Source organism: Camelus bactrianus, chromosome 6 (assembly GCF_048773025.1).
Source record: "Camelus bactrianus isolate YW-2024 breed Bactrian camel chromosome 6, ASM4877302v1, whole genome shotgun sequence".
NCBI classification, from domain to species: Eukaryota; Metazoa; Chordata; class Mammalia; order Artiodactyla; family Camelidae; genus Camelus; species Camelus bactrianus.
The window spans coordinates 100,617,520-100,638,294 of NC_133544.1; positions in this window are offsets into that span (position 1 = coordinate 100,617,520).

The following is a 20,775-nucleotide window of genomic DNA, read 5'->3' on the forward strand; positions in this document are numbered from 1 at the left end:
CTAGTACCTGCCCATATATATGTATGGAAAGGATTTTGCAACTGAAAAGAAACTTTGTGTTCCCAACAAGCTAGTTTAAGGACGGCTTTCACACACACTTATCTCTCAGAACTGAGCAAGTGGAGAGACGTTCGTTCATCTAGCACCAAGGGAACGGGTTGCAGGAGACACTTTTTCTCTGCTTTCTCAGTCTGTTTCCTAGTGGCGGTTTGAATTTCCTGCAGTTTTCACTGTAATACCGAGTTGGAGCTAGTACCTCCCCATATATATGTATGGAATGGAGTTTGCATCTGAAAAGAAACTTTGTGTTCCCAACAAGCTAGGTGAAGGACGGCTTTCACACACACTTATCTCTCAGAACTGAGCAAGTGGAGAGACGTTTGTTCATCTTGCACCAAGGGAACTGGTTGCAGGAGACACTTATTCTCTGCTTTCTCAGTCTGTTTCCTAGTGCCAGTTTGAAGTTCCTGCAGTTTTCACTGTAAAAACGAGTTGGAGCTAGTACCTCCCCATATATATGTATGGTGTGGAGTTTGCAACTGAAAGGAAACTTTGTGTTCCCAACAAGATAGGTGAAGGATGGCTTTCACACACACTTATCTCTCAGAACTTAGCAAGTGGAGAGACATTCGTTCATCTAGCACCAAGGGAATGGGTTGCAGTAGACACTTTTTCTCTGCTTTCTCAGTCTGTTTCCTAGTGCCGGATTGAAGTTCTTGCAGTTTTCACTGTAAAACCGATTTGGAGCTATTACCTCCCCATATATATGTATGGTGTGGAGTTTGCAACTGAAAAGAAACTTTGTGTTCCAAACAAGCTAGCTGATGGACGGCTTTCACACACAATTATCTCTCAGAACTGAGCAAGTGGAGAGACGTTCGTTCACCTAGCACCAAGGGAACGGGTTGCAGGAGAAACTTTTACTCTGGTGTCTCAGTCTGTTTCCTAGTGTCGGTTTGTAGTTCCTGCAGTTTTCACTGTAAAACCGAGTTGGAGCTAGTACCTCCCAATATATATGAATGGTGTGGACTTTGCAACTGAAAAGAAACTTTGTGTTCCCAACAAGCTAGCTGAAGGACGGCTTTCACACACACTTATCTCTCAGAACTGAGCAAGTGGAGAGACGTTCGTTCATCTAGCACCAAGGGAACGGGTTGCAGTAGACACTTTTTCTCTGCTTTCTCAGTTTTTTCCTAGTGCCGGATTGAAGTTCTTGCAGTTTTCACTGTAAAACCGAGTTGGAGCTATTACCTCCCCATATATATGTATGGAATGGAGTTTGCAACTGAAAAGAAACTTTGTGTTCCCAACAAGCTAGGTGAAGAACGGCTTTCACACACTCTTATCTCTCAGAACTGGGCAAGTGGAGAGACGTTCTTTCATCTAGCACCAAGGAAACGGGTTGCAGTAGACACTTTTTCTCTGCTTTCTCAGTCTGTTTCCTAGTGCCGGTTTGAAGTTCCAGCAGTTTTCACTGTAAAACCGAGTTGGAGCTATTACCACCCCATATATATGTATGGAATGGAGTTTGTAACTGAAAAGAAACTTTGTGTTCCCAACAAGCTAGGTGAAGGACGGCTTTCACACACACTTATCTCTCAGAACTGAGCAAGTGGAGAGACGTTCGTTCATCTAGCACCAAGGGAACGGGTTGCAGGAGACACTTTTTCTCTGCTTTCTGAGTCTGTTTCCTAGTGCCAGTTTGAAGTTCCTGCAGATTTCACTGTAAAACCGAGTTGGAGCTAGTACCTGCCCATATATATGTATGGAAAGGATTTTGCAACTGAAAAGAAACTTTGTGTTCCCAACAAGCTAGTTTAAGGACGGATTTCACACACACTTATCTCTCAGAACTGAGCAAGTGGAGAGACGTTCGTTCATCTAGCACCAAGGAAACGGTTTGCAGGAGACACTTTTTCTCTGCTTTCTCAGTCTGTTTCCTAGTGCCGGTTTGAAGTTCCTGCAGTTTTCACTGTAAAACCGAGGTGGAGCTATTACCTCCCCATATATATGTATGGTGTGGATTTTGCAACTGAAAAGAAACTTTGTGTTCCCAACAAGCTAGGTGAAGGTCGGCTTTCACAACCACTTATCTCTCAGAACTGAGCAAGTGGAGAGACGTTCGTTCATCTAGCACCAAGGGAACGTGTTGCAGGAGACTCTTTTTCTCTGCATTCTCAGTCTGTTTCCTAGTGCCGGTTTGAAGTTCCTGCAGATTTCACTGTTAAACCGAGTTGGAGCTTGTACCTCCCCATATATATGTATGTTATGGAGTTTGAAACTGAAAAGAAACTTTGTGTTCCCAACAAGCTAGGTGAAAGACGGCTTTCACACACACTTATCTCTCAGACTGAGCACGTGGAAAGACGTTCGTTCATCTAGCACCAAGGGAACGGGTTCCAGTAGACACTTTTTCTCTGCTTTCTCAGTTTTTTCCTAGTGCCGGATTGAAGTTCTTGCAGTTTTCACTGTAAAACCGAGTTGGAGCTATTACCTCCCCATATATATGTATGGAATGGAGTTTGCAACTGAAAAGAAACTTTGTGTTCCCAACAAGCTAGGTGAAGAACGGCTTTCACACACTCTTATCTCTCAGAACTGCGCAAGTGGAGAGACGTTCGTTCATCTAGCACCAAGGGAACGGGTTGCAGGAGAAACTTTTACTCTGGTGTCTCAGTCTGTTTCCTAGTGTCGTTTTGAAGTTCCTGCAGTTTTCACTGTAAAACCGAGTTGGAGCTAGTACCTCCCCATATATATGTATGGTGTGGAGTTTGCAACTGAAAAGAAACTTTGTGTTCCCAACAAGCTAGGTGAAGGATGGCTTTCACACACACTTATCTCTCAGAACTGAGCAAGTGGAGAGACGTTCGTTCATCTAGCCCCAAGGCAACGGGTTGCAGGAGAAACTATTTCTCTGCTTCCTCAGTCTGTTTCCTAGTGCCGGTTGGAAGTTCCTGCAGTTTTCACTGTAAAACAGATTTGGAGCTAGTACCTCCCAATATATATGTATGGAATGGAGTTTCCATCTGAAAAGAATCTTTGTTTTCCCAACAAGCTAGGTGAAGGACGGCTTTCACACACACTTATCTCTCAGAACTGAGCAAGTGGAGAGACGTTCGTTCATCTAGCACCAAGGGAACGGGTTGCAGTAGACACTTTTTCTCTGCTTTCTCAGTCTGTTTCCTAGTGCCGGATTGAAGTTCTTGCAGTTTTCACTGTAAAACCGATTTGGAGCTATTACCTCCTCATATATATGTATGGACTGGAGTTTGCAACTGAAAAGAAACTTTGTGTTCCCAACAAGCTAGGCGAAGAACGGCTTTCACACAGTCTTATCTCTCAGAACTGAGCAAGTGGAGAGACGTTCGTTCATCTAGCATCAAGGGAACGGGATGCAAGACACACTTTTTCTCTGCTTTCTCAGTCTGTTTCCTAGTGCCGGTTTGAAGTTCCTGCAGTTTTCACTGTAAAACCGAGTTGGAGCTTGTACCTCCCCATATATATGTATGGAATGGAGTTGGCAACTGAAAAGAAACTTTGTGTTCCCAACAACATAGGTGAAGAACGGCTTTCACACACACTTATCTCTCAGAACTGAGCAAGTGGAGAGACGTTCGTTCATCTAGCATCAAGGGAACGGGTTGCAAGACACACTTTTTCTCTGCTTTCTCAGTCTGTTTCCTAGTGCCGGTTTGAAGTTCCTGCAATTTTCACTGTAAAACCGAGTTGGAGCTTGTACCCACCCATATATATGTATGGAATGGAGTTTGCAACTGAAAAGAAACTTTTTGTTCCCAACAACCTAGGTGAATTACGGCTTTCACACACACTTATCTCTCAGAACTGAGCAAGTGGAGAGACGTTCGTTCATCTAGCACCAAGGGAACGGGTTGCAGGGACACTTTTTCTCTGCTTTCTCAGTCTGTTTCCTAGTGCCGGTTTGAAGTTCCTGCAGTTTTCACTGTAAAACCGATTTGGAGCTAGTACCTGCTCATATATATGTATGGATTGGAGTTTGCAACTGAAAAAAACTTTGTGTTCCCAAGAAGCTAGTTGAAGTATGGCTTTCACACACAATTATCTCTCAGAAATGAGCAAGTGGAGAGACGTTCGTTCACCTAGCACCAAGGAAACGGGTTGCAGGAGACACTTTTTCTCTGCTTTCTCAGTCTGTTTCCTAGTGCCGGTTTGAAGTTCCTGCAGTTTTCACAGTAAAACCGCGTCGGAGCTATTACCTCCTATATATATGTATGGTGTGGATTTTGCAACTGAAAAGAAACTTTGTGTTCCCAACATGCTAGGTGAAGGACGGCTTTCACACACAATTATCTCTCAGAACTGAGTATGTGGAGAGTCGTTCGTTCATCTAGCACCAAGGGAACGGGTTGCAGGAGACAGTTTTTCTCTGCATTCTCAGTCTGTTTCCTAGTGCCGGTTTAAAGTTCGTGCAGTTTTCACTGTAAAATCGTGTTGGAGCTAGTACCTCCCCATATATATGTATGGAAAGTAGTTTGCAACTGAAAAAATATTTTGTGTTCCCAACAAGTTAGGTGAAGAACGGCTTTCACACACACTTATCTCTCAGAACTGAGCAATTGGAGAGACGTTCGTTCATCTAGCACCAAGGGAACGGGTTGCAGGAGACACTTATTCTCTGCTTTCACAGTCTGTTTCCTAGTGCCGTTTTGAAGTTCCTGCAGTTTTCACTGTAAAACCGAGTTGGAGCTAGTACCTCCCAATATATATGTATGGAATGGAGTTTGCATCTGAAAAGAAACTTTGTGTTCCCAACAAGCTTGGTGAAGGACGGCTTTCACACACATTTATCTCTCAGAACTGAGCAAGTGGAGAGACGTTCGTTCATCTAGCACCAAGGGAACGGGTTGCAGGAGACACTTATTCTCTGCATTCTCAGTCTGTTTCCTAGTGCCATTTTGAAGTTCCTGCAGTTTTCACTGTAAAACCGAGTTGGAGCTTGTACCTCCCCATATATATGTATGGATTGGAGATTGCAACTGAAAAGAAACTTTGTGTTCCAAACAAGCTAGGTGATGGACGGCTTTCACACACAATTATCTCTCAGAACTGAGCAAGTGAAGAGACGTTCGTTCACCTAGCACCAAGGGAACGGGTTGCAGGAGAAACTTTTACTCTGGGGTCTCAGTCTGTTTCCTAGTGTCGGTTTGTAGTTCCTGCAGTTTTCACTGTAAAACCGTGTTGGAGCTAGTACCTCCCAATATATATGAATGGTGTGGACTTTGCAACTGAAAAGAAATTTTGTGTTCCCAACAAGCAAGGAGAAGGATGGCTTTCACACACACTTATCTCTGAGAATTGAGCAAGTGGAGAGACGTTCGTTCATCTAGCACCAAGGCAACGGGTTGCAGGAGAAACTTTTTCTCTGCTTCCTCAGTCTGTTTCCTAGTGTCGGTTTGAATTTCCTGCAGTTGTCACTGTAATACCGAGTTGGAGCTAGTACCTCCCCATATATATGTATGGAATGGAGTTTGCATCTGAAAAGAAACTTTGTGTTCCCAACAAGCTAGGTGAAGGACGGCTTTCACACACACTTATCTCTCAGAACTGAGCAAGTGGAGAGACGTTCGTTCATCTAGCACCAAGGGAACGGGTTGCAGGAGACACTTTTTCTCTGCTTTCTCAGTCTGTTTCCTAGTGGCGGTTTGAATTTCCTGCAGTTGTCACTGTAATACCGAGTTGGAGCTAGTACCTCCCCATATATATGTATGGAATGGAGTTTGCATCTGAAAAGAAACTTTGTGTTCCCAACAAGCTAGGTGAAGGACGGCCTTCACACACACTTATCTCTCAGACTGAGCACGTGGAGAGACGTTCGTTCATCTAGCACCAAGGGAACGGGTTGCAGGAGACACTTTTTCTCTGCTTTCTGAGTCTGTTTCCTAGTGCCAGTTTGAAGTTCCTGCAGTTTTCACTGTAAAACCGAGTTGGAGCTAGTACCTGCCCATATATATGTATGGAAAGGATTTTGCGACTGAAAAGAAACTTTGTGTTCCCAACAAGCTAGTTTAAGGACGGCTTTCACACACACTTATCTCTCAGAACTGAGCAAGTGGAGAGACGTTCGTTCATCTAGCACCAAGGAAACGGTTTGCAGGAGACACTTTTTCTCTGCTTTCTCAGTCTGTTTCCTAGTGCCGGTTTGAAGTTCCTGCAGTTTTCACTGTAAAACCGAGGTGGAGCTATTACCTCCCCATATATATGTATGGTGTGGATTTTGCAACTGAAAAGAGACTTTGTGTTCCCAACAAGCTAGGTGAAGGTCGGCTTTCACAACCACTTATCTCTCAGAACTGAGCAAGTGGAGAGACGTTCGTTCATCTAGCACCAAGGGAACGTGTTGCAGGAGACTCTTTTTCTCTGCATTCTCAGTCTGTTTCCTAGTGCCGGTTTGAAGTTCCTGCAGTTTTCACTGTTAAACCGAGTTGGAGCTTGTACCTCCCCATATATATGTATGTTATGGAGTTTGAAACTGAAAAGAAACTTTGTGTTCCCAACAAGCTAGGTGAAGGACGGCTTTCACACACACTTATCTCTCAGACTGAGCACGTGGGAAGACGTTCGTTCATCTAGCACCAAGGGAACGGGTTGCAGTAGACACTTTTTTTCTCTGCTTTCTCAGTCTGTTTCCTAGTGCCGGTTTGAAGTTCCTGCAGTTTTCACTGTAAAACAGTGTTGGAGCTACTACCTTCCCATATATATATATGGTGTGGATTTTGCAACTGAAAAGAAACTTTGTGTTCCCAACAAGCTAGGTGAAGTTCGGCTTTCACACACACGTATCCCTCAGAACTGAGCAAGTGGAGAGACGTTCGTTCATCTAGCACCAAGGGAACGGGTTGCAGGAGACACTTTTTCTCTGCTTTCTCAGTCTGTTTCCTAGTGCCGCTTTGAAGTTCCTGCATTTTTCACTGTAAAACCGAGTTGGAGCTAGTACCTGCCCATATATATGTATGGAAAGGATTTTGCGACTGAAAAGAAACTTTGTGTTCCCAACAAGCTAGGTGAAGGACGGCTTTCACACACACTTATCTCTCAGAACTGAGCAAGTGGAGAGACGTTCGTTCATCTAGCACCAAGGGAACGGGTTGCAGGAGACACTTTTTCTCTGCTTTCTCAGTCTGTTTCCTAGTGGCGGTTTGAATTTCCTGCAGTTGTCACTGTAATACCGAGTTGGAGCTAGTACCTCCCCATATATATGTATGGAATGGAGTTTGCATCTGAAAAGAAACTTTGTGTTCCCAACAAGCTAGGTGAAGGACGGCCTTCACACACACTTATCTCTCAGACTGAGCACGTGGAGAGACGTTCGTTCATCTAGCACCAAGGGAACGGGTTGCAGGAGACACTTTTTCTCTGCTTTCTGAGTCTGTTTCCTAGTGCCAGTTTGAAGTTCCTGCAGTTTTAACTGTAAAACCGAGTTGGAGCTAGTACCTGCCCATATATATGTATGGAAAGGATTTTGCGACTGAAAAGAAACTTTGTGTTCCCAACAAGCTAGTTTAAGGACGGCTTTCACACACACTTATCTCTCAGAACTGAGCAAGTGGAGAGACGTTCGTTCATCTAGCACCAAGGAAACGGTTTGCAGGAGACACTTTTTCTCTGCTTTCTCAGTCTGTTTCCTAGTGCCGGTTTGAAGTTCCTGCAGTTTTCACTGTAAAACCGAGGTGGAGCTATTACCTCCCCATATATATGTATGGTGTGGATTTTGCAACTGAAAAGAAACTTTGTGTTCCCAACAAGCTAGGTGAAGGTCGGCTTTCACAACCACTTATCTCTCAGAACTGAGCAAGTGGAGAGACGTTCGTTCATCTAGCACCAAGGGAACGTGTTGCAGGAGACTCTTTTTCTCTGCATTCTCAGTCTGTTTCCTAGTGCCGGTTTGAAGTTCCTGCAGTTTTCACTGTTAAACCGAGTTGGAGCTTGTACCTCCCCATATATATGTATGTTATGGAGTTTGAAACTGAAAAGAAACTTTGTGTTCCCAACAAGCTAGGTGAAGGACGGCTTTCACACACACTTATCTCTCAGACTGAGCACGTGGGAAGACGTTCGTTCATCTAGCACCAAGGGAACGGGTTGCAGTAGACACTTTTTTTCTCTGCTTTCTCAGTCTGTTTCCTAGTGCCGGTTTGAAGTTCCTGCAGTTTTCACTGTAAAACAGTGTTGGAGCTACTACCTTCCCATATATATATATGGTGTGGATTTTGCAACTGAAAAGAAACTTTGTGTTCCCAACAAGCTAGGTGAAGGTCGGCTTTCACACACACGTATCCCTCAGAACTGAGCAAGTGGAGAGACGTTCGTTCATCTAGCACCAAGGGAACGGGTTGCAGGAGACACTTTTTCTCTGCTTTCTCAGTCTGTTTCCTAGTGCCGGTTTGAAGTTCCTGCAGTTTTCACTGTAAAACCGAGTTGAAGCTTGTACCTCCCAATATATATGTATGGAATGGAGTTTGCAAGTGAAAAGGAACTTTGTGTTCCCAACAAGCTAGGTGAAGGACGGCTTTCACACACACTTATCTCTCAGAACTGAGCAAGTGGAGAGACGTTCGTTCATCTAGCACCAAGTGAACGGGTTGCAGGAGACACTTTTTCTCTGCTTTCTCAGTCTGTTTCCTAGTGGCGGTTTGAATTTCCTGCAGTTGTCACTGTAATACCGTGTTGGAGCTAGTACCTCCCCATATATATGTATGGAATGGAGTTTGCATCTGAAAAGAAACTTTGTGTTCCCAACAAGCTAGGTGAAGGACGGCTTTCACACACACTTATCTCTCAGACTGAGCACGTGGAGAGACGTTCGTTCATCTAGCACCAAGGGAACGGGTTGCAGGAGACACTTTTTCTCTGCTTTCTGAGTCTGTTTCCTAGTGCCAGTTTGAAGTTCCTGCAGTTTTCACTGTAAAACCGAGTTGGAGCTAGTACCTGCCCATATATATGTATGGAAAGGATTTTGCGACTGAAAAGAAACTTTGTGTTCCCAACAAGCTAGTTTAAGGACGGCTTTCACACACACTTATCTCTCAGAACTGAGCAAGTGGAGAGACGTTCGTTCATCTAGCACCAAGGAAACGGTTTGCAGGAGACACTTTTTCTCTGCTTTCTCAGTCTGTTTCCTAGTGCCGGTTTGAAGTTCCTGCAGTTTTCACTGTAAAACCGAGGTGGAGCTATTACCTCCCCATATATATGTATGGTGTGGATTTTGCAACTGAAAAGAAACTTTGTGTTCCCAACAAGCTTGGTGAAGGTCGGCTTTCACAACCACTTATCTCTCAGAACTGAGCAAGTGGAGAGACGTTCGTTCATCTAGCACCAAGGGAATGTGTTGCAGGAGAATCTTTTTCTCTGCATTCTCAGTCTGTTTCCTAGTGCCGGTTTGAATTTCCTGCAGTTTTCACTGTTAAACCGTGTTGGAGCTTGTACCTCCCCATATATATGTATGTTATGGAGTTTGAAACTGAAAAGAAACTTTGTGTTCCCAACAAGCTAGGTGAAGGACGGCTTTCACACACACTTATCTCTCAGACTGAGCACGTGGAAAGACGTTCGTTCATCTTGCACCAAGGGAACGGGTTGCAGGAGACACTTTTTCTCTGCTTTCTCAGTCTGTTTCCAAGTGCCGGTTTGAAGTTCCTGCAGTTTTCACAGTAAAACCGCGTCGGAGCTATTACCTCCTATATATATATATGGTGTGGAGTTTGCAACTGAAAAGAAACTTTGTGTTCCCAACATGCTAGGTGAAGGACGGCTTTCACACACAATTATCTCTCAGAACTGAGTATGTGGAGAGTCGTTCGTTCATCTAGCACCAAGGGAACGGGTTGCAGGAGACAGTTTTTCTCTGCATTCTCAGTCTGTTTCCTAGTGCCGGTTTAAAGTTCGTGCAGTTTTCACTGTAAAATCGTGTTGGAGCTAGTACCTCCCCATATATATGTATGGAAAGTAGTTTGCAACTGAAAAAATATTTTGTGTTCCCAACAAGTTAGGTGAAGAACGGCTTTCACACACACTTATCTCTCAGAACTGAGCAAGTGGAGAGACGTTCGTTCATCTAGCACCAAGGGAACGGGTTGCAGGAGACACTTATTCTCTGCTTTCACAGTCTGTTTCCTAGTGCCGTTTTGAAGTTCCTGCAGTTTTCACTGTAAAACCGAGTTGGAGCTAGTACCTCCCCATATATATGTATGGAATGGACTTTGCATCTGAAAAGAAACTTTGTGTTCCCAACAAGCTTGGTGAAGGACGGCTTTCACACACATTTATCTCTCAGAACTGAGCAAGTGGAGAGACGTTCGTTCATCTAGCACCAAGGGAACGGGTTGCAGGAGACACTTATTCTCTGCATTCTCAGTCTGTTTCCTAGTGCCATTTTGAAGTTCCTGCAGTTTTCACTGTAAAACCGAGTTGGAGCTTGTACCTCCCCATATATATGTATGGATTGGAGATTGCAACTGAAAAGAAACTTTGTGTTCCAAACAAGCTAGGTGATGGACGGCTTTCACACACAATTATCTCTCAGAACTGAGCAAGTGAAGAGACGTTCGTTCACCTAGCACCAAGGGAACGGGTTGCAGGAGAAACTTTTACTCTGGTGTCTCAGTCTGTTTCCTAGTGTCGGTTTGTAGTTCCTGCAGTTTTCACTGTAAAACCGAGTTGGAGCTAGTACCTCCCAATATATATGAATGGTGTGGACTTTGCAACTGAAAAGAAATTTTGTGTTCCCAACAAGCAAGGAGAAGGATGGCTTTCACACACACTTATCTCTGAGAATTGAGCAAGTGGAGAGACGTTCGTTCATCTAGCACCAAGGCAACGGGTTGCAGGAGAAACTTTTTCTCTGCTTCCTCAGTCTGTTTCCTAGTGCCGGTTGGAAGTTCCTGTAGTTTTCACTGTAAAAGAGATTTGGAGCTTGTACCTCCCCAAATATATGTATGGAATGGAGTTTCCATCTGAAAAGAATCTTTGTGTTCCCAACAAGCTAGGTGAAGGACGGCTTTCACACACACTTATCTCTCAGAACTGAGCAAGTGGAGAGACGTTCTTTCATCTAGCACCAAGGGAACGGGTTGCAGGAGACACTTTTTCTCTGCTTTCTCAGTCTGTTTCCAAGTGCCGGTTTGAAGTTCCTGCAGTTTTCACTGTAATACCGAGTTGGAGCTAGAACCTGCCCATATATATGTATGGAATGGAGTTTGCAACTGAAAAGAAACTTTGTGTTCCCAACAACCTAGCTGAAGGACGGCTTTCACACACACTTATCTCTCAGAACTGAGCAAGTGGAGAGACGTTCGTTCATCTAGCACCAGGGGAACGGGTTGCAGGAGACACTTTTTCTCTGCTTTCTCAGTCTGTTTCCTAGTGCCGGTTTGAAGTTCCTGCAGTTTTCACTGTAAAACAGAGTTGGAGCTTGTACCTCCCCATATATATGTATGTTATGGAGTTTGAAACTGAAAAGAAACTTTGTGTTCCCAACAAGCTAGGTGAAGGACGGCTTTCACACACACTTATCTCTCAGACTGAGCACGTGGAAAGACGTTCGTTCATCTAGCACCAAGGGAACGGGTTGCAGTAGACACTTTTTTTCTCTGCTTTCTCTGTCTGTTTCCTAGTGCCGGTTTGAAGTTCCTGCAGTTTTCACTGTAAAACCGAGTTGGAGCTATTACCTCCCCATATATATATATGGTGTGGATTTTGCAACTGAAAAGAAACTTTGTGTTCCCAACAAGCTAGGTGAAGGTCGGCTTTCACACACACGTATCCCTCAGAACTGAGCAAGTGGAGAGACGTTCGTTCATCTACCACCAAGGGAACGGGTTGCAGGAGACACTTTTTCTCTGCTTTCTCAGTCTGTTTCCTAGTGCCGGTTTGAAGTTCCTGCAGTTTTCACTGTAAAACCGAGTTGAAGCTTGTACCTCCCAATATATATGTATGGAATTTAGTTTGCAAGTGAAAAGGAACTTTGTGTTCCCAACAAGCAAGGTGAAGGACGGCTTTCACACACACTTATCTCTCAGAACTGAGCAAGTGGAGAGACTTTCGTTCATCTAGCACCAAGGGAACGGGTTGCAGGAGACACTTTTTCTCTGCTTTCTCAGTCTGTTTCCTAGTGGCGGTTTGAATTTCCTGCAGTTGTCACTGTAATACCGAGTTGGAGCTAGTACCTCCCCATATATATGTATGGAATGGAGTTTGCATCTGAAAAGAAACTTTGTGTTCCCAACAAGCTATGTGAAGGACGGCTTTCACACACACTTATCTCTCAGAACTGAGCAAGTGGAGAGACGTTCGTTCATCTAGCACCAAGGGAACGGGTTGCAGGAGACACTTTTTCTCTGCTTTCTCAGTCTGTTTCCTAGTGGCGGTTTGAATTTCCTGCAGTTTTCACTGTAATACCGAGTTGGAGCTAGTACCTCCCCATATATATGTATGGAATGGAGTTTGCATCTGAAAAGAAACTTTGTGTTCCCAACAAGCTAGGTGAAGGACGGCTTTCACACACACTTATCTCTCAGAACTGAGCAAGTGGAGAGACGTTTGTTCATCTTGCACCAAGGGAACTGGTTGCAGGAGACACTTATTCTCTGCTTTCTCAGTCTGTTTCCTAGTGCCAGTTTGAAGTTCCTGCAGTTTTCACTGTAAAAACGAGTTGGAGCTAGTACCTCCCCATATATATGTATGGTGTGGAGTTTGCAACTGAAAGGAAACTTTGTGTTCCCAACAAGATAGGTGAAGGATGGCTTTCACACACACTTATCTCTCAGAACTTAGCAAGTGGAGAGACATTCGTTCATCTAGCACCAAGGGAATGGGTTGCAGTAGACACTTTTTCTCTGCTTTCTCAGTCTGTTTCCTAGAGCCGGATTGAAGTTCTTGCAGTTTTAACTGTAAAACCGATTTGGAGCTATTACCTCCCCATATATATGTATGATGTGGAGTTTGCAACTGAAAAGAAACTTTGTGTTCCAAACAAGCTAGGTGATGGACGGCTTTCACACACAATTATCTCTCAGAACTGAGCAAGTGGAGAGACGTTCGTTCACCTAGCACCAAGGGAACGGGTTGCAGGAGAAACTTTTACTCTGGTGTCTCAGTCTGTTTCCTAGTGTCGGTTTGTAGTTCCTGCAGTTTTCACTGTAAAACCGAGTTGGAGCTAGTACCTCCCAATATATATGAATGGTGTGGACTTTGCAACTGAAAAGAAATTTTGTGTTCCCAACAAGCAAGGAGAAGAATGGCTTTCACACACACTTATCTCTGAGAACTGAGCAAGTGGAGAGACGTTCGTTCATCTAGCACCAAGGCAACGGGTTGCAGGAGAAACTTTTTCTCTGCTTCCTCAGTCTGTTTCCTAGTGCCGGTTGGAAGTTCCTGTAGTTTTCACTGTAAAAGAGATTTGGAGCTTGTACCTCCCCAAATATATGTATGGAATGGAGTTTCCATCTGAAAAGAATCTTTGTGTTCCCAACAAGCTAGGTGAAGGACGGCTTTCACACACACTTATCTCTCAGAACTGAGCAAGTGGAGAGACGTTCTTTCATCTAGCACCAAGGGAACGGGTTGCAGGAGACACTTTTTCTCTTCTTTCTCAGTCTGTTTCCAAGTGCCGGTTTGAAGTTCCTGCAGTTTTCACTGTAATACCGAGTTGGAGCTAGAACCTGCCCATATATATGTATGGAATGGAGTTTGCAACTGAAAAGAAACTTTGTGTTCCCAACAAGCTAGCTGAAGGACGGCTTTCACACACACTTATCTCTCAGAACTGAGCAAGTGGAGAGACGTTCGTTCATCTAGCACCAAGGGAACGGGTTGCAGTAGACACTTTTTCTCGGCTTTCTAAGTTTTTTCCTAGTGCCGGATTGAAGTTCTTGCAGTTTTCACTGTAAAACCGAGTTGGAGCTATTACTTCCCCATATATATGTATGGAATGGAGTTTGCAACTGAAAAGAAACTTTGTGTTCCCAACAAGCTAGGTGAAGAACGGCTTTCACACACTCTTATCTCTCAGAACTGCGCAAGTGGAGAGACGTTCGTTCATCTAGCACCAAGGGAACGGGTTGCTGTAGACAATTTTTCTCTGCTTTCTCAGTCTGTTTCCTAGTGCCGGTTTGAAGTTCCAGCAGTTTTCACTGTAAAACCGAGTTGGAGCTATTACCTCCCCATATATATGTATGGAATGGAGTTTGTAACTGAAAAGAAACTTTGTGTTCCCAACAAGCTAGGTGAAGGACGGCTTTCACACACAATTATCTCTCAGAAATGAGCAAGTGGAGAGACGTTCGTTCATCTAGCACCAAGGGAACGGGTTGCAGGAGACACTTTTTCTCTGCTTTCTGAGTCTGTTTCCTAGTGCCAGTTTGAAGTTCCTGCAGTTTTCACTATAAAACCGAGTTGGAGCTAGTACCTGCCCATATATATGTATGGAAAGGATTTTGAAACTGAAAAGAAACTTTGTGTTCCCAACAAGCTAGTTTAAGCACGGCTTTCACACACACTTATCTCTCAGAACTGAGCAAGTGGAGAGACGTTCGTTCATCTAGCACCAAGGAAACGGTTTGCATGAGACACTATTTCTCTGCTTTCTCAGTCTGTTTCCTAGTGCCGGTTTGAAGTTCCTGCAGTTTTCACTGTAAAACCGAGGTGGAGCTATTACCTCCCCATATATATGTATGGTGTGGATTTTGCAACTGAAAAGAAACTTTGTGTTCCCAACAAGCTAGGTGAAGTTCGGCTTTCACAACCACTTATCTCTCAGAACTGAGCAAGTGGAGAGACGTTCGTTCATCTAGCACCAAGGGAACGTGTTGCAGGAGACTCTTTTTCTCTGCATTCTCAGTCTGTTTCCTAGTGCCGGTTTGAAGTTCCTGCAGTTTTCACTGTTAAACCGAGTTGGAGCTTGTACCTCCCCATATATATGTATGTTATGGAGTTTGAAACTGAAAAGAAACTTTGTGTTCCCAACAAGCTAGGTGAAGGACGGCTTTCACACACACTTATCTCTCAGACTGAGCACGTGGAAAGACGTTCGTTCATCTAGCACCAAGGGAACGGGTTGCAGTAGACACTTTTTTTCTCTGCTTTCTCAGTCTGTTTCCTAGTGCCAGTTTGAAGTTCCTGCAGTTTTCACTGTAAAACCGAGTTGGAGCTAGTACCTCCCCATATATATGTATGGTGTGGAGTTTGCAACTGAAAAGAAACTTTGTGTTCCCAACAAGCTAGGTGAAGGATGGCTTTCACACACACTTATCTCTCAGAAATGAGCAAGTGGAGAGACGTTCGTTCATCTAGCCCCAAGGCAACGGGTTGCAGGAGAAACTATTTCTCTGCTTCCTCAGTCTGTTTCCTAGTGCCGGTTGGAAGTTCCTGCAGTTTCCACTGTAAAACAGATTTGGAGCTAGTACCTCCCAATATATATGTATGGAATGGAGTTTGCAAGTGAAAAGGAACTTTGTGTTCCCAACAAGCTAGGTGAAGGACGGCTTTCACACACACTTATCTCTCAGAACTGAGCAAGTGGAGAGACGTTCGTTCATCTAGCACCAAGGGAACGGGTTGCAGGAGACACTTTTTCTCTGCTTTCTCAGTCTGTTTCCTAGTGGCGGTTTGAATTTCCTGCAGTTGTCACTGTAATACCGAGTTGGAGCTAGTACCTCCCCATATATATGTATGGAATGGAGTTTCCATCTGAAAAGAAACTTTGTGTTCCCAACAAGCTAGGTGAAGGACGGCTTTCACACACACTTATCTCTCAGAACTGAGCAAGTGGAGAGACGTTCGTTCATCTAGCACCAAGGGAACGGGTTGCAGGAGACACTTTTTCTCTACATTCTCAGTCTGTTTCCTAGTGCCAGTTTGAAGTTCCTGCAGTTTTCACTGTAAAAAAGAGTTGGAGCTAGTACCTCCCCATATATATGTATGGTGTGGAGTTTGCAACTGAAAGGAAACTTTGTGTTCCCAACAAGATAGGTGAAGGATGGCTTTCACACACACTTATCTCTCAGAACTGAGCAAGTGGAGAGACGTTCGTTCATCTAGCACCAAGGGAACGGGTTGCAGTAGACACTTTTTCTCTGCTTTCTCAGTTTTTTCCTAGTGCCGGATTGAAGTTCTTGCAGTTTTCACTGTAAAACCGAGTTGGAGCTATTACCTCCCCATATATATGTATGGAATGGAGTTTGCAACTGAAAAGAAACTTTGTGTTCCCAACAAGCTAGGTGAAGAACGGCTTTCACACACTCTTATCTCTCAGAACTGCGCAAGTGGAGAGACGTTCGTTCATCTAGCACCAAGGGAACGGGTTGCAGGAGAAACTTTTACTCTGGTGTCTCAGTCTGTTTCCTAGTGTCGTTTTGAAGTTCCTGCAGTTTTCACTGTAAAACCGAGTTGTAGCTAGTACCTCCCCATATATATGTATGGTGTGGAGTTAGCAACTGAAAAGAAACTTTGTGTTCCCAACAAGCTAGGTGAAGGATGGCTTTCACACACACTTATCTCTCAGAACTGAGCAAGTGGAGAGACGTTCGTTCATCTAGCCCCAAGGCAACGGGTTGCAGGAGAAACTTTTTCTCTGCTTCCTCAGTCTGTTTCCTAGTGCCGGTTGGAAGTTCCTGCAGTTTTCACTGTAAAACAGAATTGGAGCTAGAACCTCCCAATATATATGTATGGAATGGAGTTTCCATCTGAAAAGAATCTTTGTTTTCCCAACAAGCTAGGTGAAGGTCGGCTTTCACACACACGTATCCCTCAGAACTGAGCAAGTGGAGAGACGTTCGTTCATCTAGCACCAAGGGAACGGGTTGCAGGAGACACTTTTTCTCTGCTTTCTCAGTCTGTTTCCTAGTGCCGGTTTGAAGTTCCTGCAGTTTTCACTGTAAAACCGAGTTGAAGCTTGTACCTCCCAATATATATGTATGGATTGGAGTTTGCAAGTGAAAAGGAACTTTGTGTTCCCAACAAGCTAGGTGAAGGACGGCTTTCACACACACTTATCTCTCAGAACTGAGCAAGTGGAGAGACGTTCGTTCATCTAGCACCAAGGGAACGGGTTGCAGGGGACACATTTTCTCTGCATTCTCAGTCTGTTTCCTAGTGGCGGTTTGAATTTCCTGCAGTTTTCACTGTAATACCGAGTTGGAGCTAGTACCTTCCCATATATATGTATGGAATGGAGTTTGCATCTGAAAAGAAACTTTGTGTTCCCAACAAGCTAGGTGAAGGACGGCTTTCACACACACTTATCTCTCAGAACTGAGCAAGTGGAGAGACGTTTGTTCATCTTGCACCAAGGGAACTGGTTGCAGGAGACACTTATTCTCTGCTTTCTCAGTCTGTTTCCTACTGCCAGTTTGAAGTTCCTGCAGTTTTCACTGTAAAAACGAGTTGGAGCTAGTACCTCCCCATATATATGTATGGTGTGGAGTTTGCAACTGAAAGGAAACTTTGTGTTCCCAACAAGATAGGTGAAGGATGGCTTTCACACACACTTATCTCTCAGAACTGAGCAAGTGGAGAGACGTTCGTTCATCTAGCACCAAGGGAACGGGTTGCAGTAGACACTTTTTCTCTGCTTTCTCAGTTTTTTCCTAGTGCCGGATTGAAGTTCTTGCAGTTTTCACTGTAAAACCGAGTTGGAGCTATTACCTCCCCATATATATGTATGGAGTGGAGTTTGCAACTGAAAAGAAACTTTGTGTTCCCAACAAGCTAGGTGAAGAACGGCTTTCACACACTCTTATCTCTCAGAACTGCGCAAGTGGAGAGACGTTCGTTCATCTAGCACCAAGGGAACGGGTTGCAGGAGAAACTTTTACTCTGGTGTCTCAGTCTGTTTCCTAGTGTCGTTTTGAAGTTCCTGCAGTTTTCACTGTAAAACCGAGTTGGAGCTAGTACCTCCCCATATATATGTATGGTTTGGAGTTTGCAACTGAAAAGAAACTTTGTGTTCCCAACAAGCTAGGTGAAGGATGGCTTTCACACACACTTATCTCTCAGAACTGAGCAAGTGGAGAGACGTTCTTTCATCTAGCCCCAAGGCAACGGGTTGCAGGAGAAACTATTTCTCTGCTTCCTCAGTCTGTTTCCTAGTGCCGGTTGGAAGTTCCTGCAGTTTTCACTGTAAAACAGATTTGGAGCTAGTACCTCCCAATATATATGTATGGAATGGAGTTTCCATCTGAAAAGAATCTTTGTTTTCCCAACAAGCTAGGTGAAGGACGGCTTTCACACACACTTATCTCTCAGAACTGAGCAAGTGGAGAGACGTTCGTTCATCTAGCACCAAGGGAACGGGTTGCAGTAGACACTTTTTCTCTGCTTTCTCAGTCTGTTTCCTAGTGCCGGTTTGAAGTTCTTGCAGTTTTCACTGTAAAACCGATTTGGAGCTATTACCTCCTCATATATATGTATGGACTGGAGTTTGCAACTGAAAAGAAACTTTGTGTTCCCAACAAGCTAGGTGAAGGACGGCTTTCACACACACTTATCTCTCAGAACTGAGCAAGTGGAGAGACGTTCTTTCATCTAGCCCCAAGGCAACGGGTTGCAGGAGAAACTATTTCTCTGCTTCCTCAGTCTGTTTCCTAGTGCCGGTTGGAAGTTCCTGCAGTTTTCACTGTAAAACAGATTTGGAGCTAGTACCTCCCAATATATATGTATGGAATGGAGTTTCCATCTGAAAAGAATCTTTGTTTTCCCAACAAGCTAGGTGAAGGACGGCTTTCACACACACTTATCTCTCAGAACTGAGCAAGTGGAGAGACGTTCGTTCATCTAGCACCAAGGGAACGGGTTGCAGTAGACACTTTTTCTCTGCTTTCTCAGTCTGTTTCCTAGTGCCGGTTTGAAGTTCTTGCAGTTTTCACTGTAAAACCGATTTGGAGCTATTACCTCCTCATATATATGTATGGACTGGAGTTTGCAACTGAAAAGAAACTTTGTGTTCCCAACAAGCTAGGCGAAGAACGGCTTTCACACAGTCTTATTTCTCAGAACTGAGCAAGTGGAGAGACGTTCGTTCATCTAGCATCAAGGGAACGGGTTGCAAGACACACTTTTTCTCTGCTTTCTCAGTCTGTTTCCTAGTGCCGGTTTGAAGTTCCTGCAGTTTTCACTGTAAAACCGAGTTGGAGCTTGTACCTCCCCATATATATGTATGGAATGGAGTTGGCAACTGAAAAGAAACTTTGTGTTCCCAACAACATAGGTGAAGAACGGCTTTCACACACACTTATCTCTCAGAACTGAGCAAGTGGAGAGACGTTCGTTCATCTAGCATCAAGGGAACGGGTTGCAAGACACACTTTTTCTCTGCTTTCTCAGTCTGTTTCCTAGTGCCGGTTTGAAGTTCCTGCAATTTTCACTGTAAAACCGAGTTGGAGCTTGTACCCTCCCATATATATGTATGGAATGGAGTTTGCAACTGAAAAGAAACTTTTTGTTCCCAACAACCTAGGTGAATTACGGCTTTCACACACACTTATCTCTCAGATCTGAGCAAGTGGAGAGACGTTCGTTCATCTAGCACCAAGGGAACGGGTTGCAGGGACAATTTTTCTCTGCTTTCTCAGTCTGTTTCCTAGTGCCGGTTTGAAGTTCCTGCAGTTTTCACTGGAAAACCGATTTGGAGCTAGTACCTGCTCATATATATGTATGGATTGGAGTTTGCAACTGAAAAAAACTTTGTGTTCCCAGGAAGCTAGTTGAAGTATGGCTTTCACACACAATTATCTCTCAGAAATGAGCAAGTGGAGAGACGTTCGTTCATCTAGCACCAAGGGAACGGGTTGCAGGAGACACTTTTTCTCTGCTTTCTCAGTCTGTTTCCAAGTGCCGGTTTGAAGTTCCTGCAGTTTTCACAGTAAAACCGCGTCGGAGCTATTACCTCCTATATATATGTATGGTGTGGAGTTTGCAACTGAAAAGAAACTTTGTGTTCCCAACATGCTAGGTGAAGGACGGCTTTCACACACAATTATCTCTCAGAACTGAGTATGTGGAGAGTCGTTCGTTCATCTAGCACCATGGGAACGGGTTGCAGGAGACAGTTTTTCTCTGCATTCTCAGTCTGTTTCCTAGTGCCGGTTTAAAGTTCGTGCAGTTTTCACTGTAAAATCGTGTTGGAGCTAGTACCTCCCCATATATATGTATGGAAAGTAGTTTGCAACTGAAAAAATATTTTGTGTTCCCAACAAGTTAGGTGAAGAACGGCTTTCACACACACTTATCTCTCAGAACTGAGCAAGTGGAGAGACGTTCGTTCATCTAGCACCAAGGGAACGGGTTGCAGGAGACACTTATTCTCTGCTTTCACAGTCTGTTTCCTAGTGCCGTTTTGAAGTTCCTGCAGTTTTCACTGTAAAACCGAGTTGGAGCTAGTACCTCCCCATATATATGTATGGAATGGACTTTGCATCTGAAAAGAAACTTTGTGTTCCCAACAAGCTTGGTGAAGGACGGCTTTCACACACATTTATCTCTCAGAACTGAGCAAGTGGAGAGACGTTCGTTCATCTAGCACCAAGGGAACGGGTTGCAGGAGACACTTATTCTCTGCATTCTCAGTCTGTTTCCTAGTGCCATTTTGAAGTTCCTGCAGTTTTCACTGTAAAACCGAGTTGGAGCTTGTACCTCCCCATATATATGTATGGATTGGAGATTGCAACTGAAAAGAAACTTTGTGTTCCAAACAAGCTAGGTGATGGACGGCTTTCACACACAATTATCTCTCAGAACTGAGCAAGT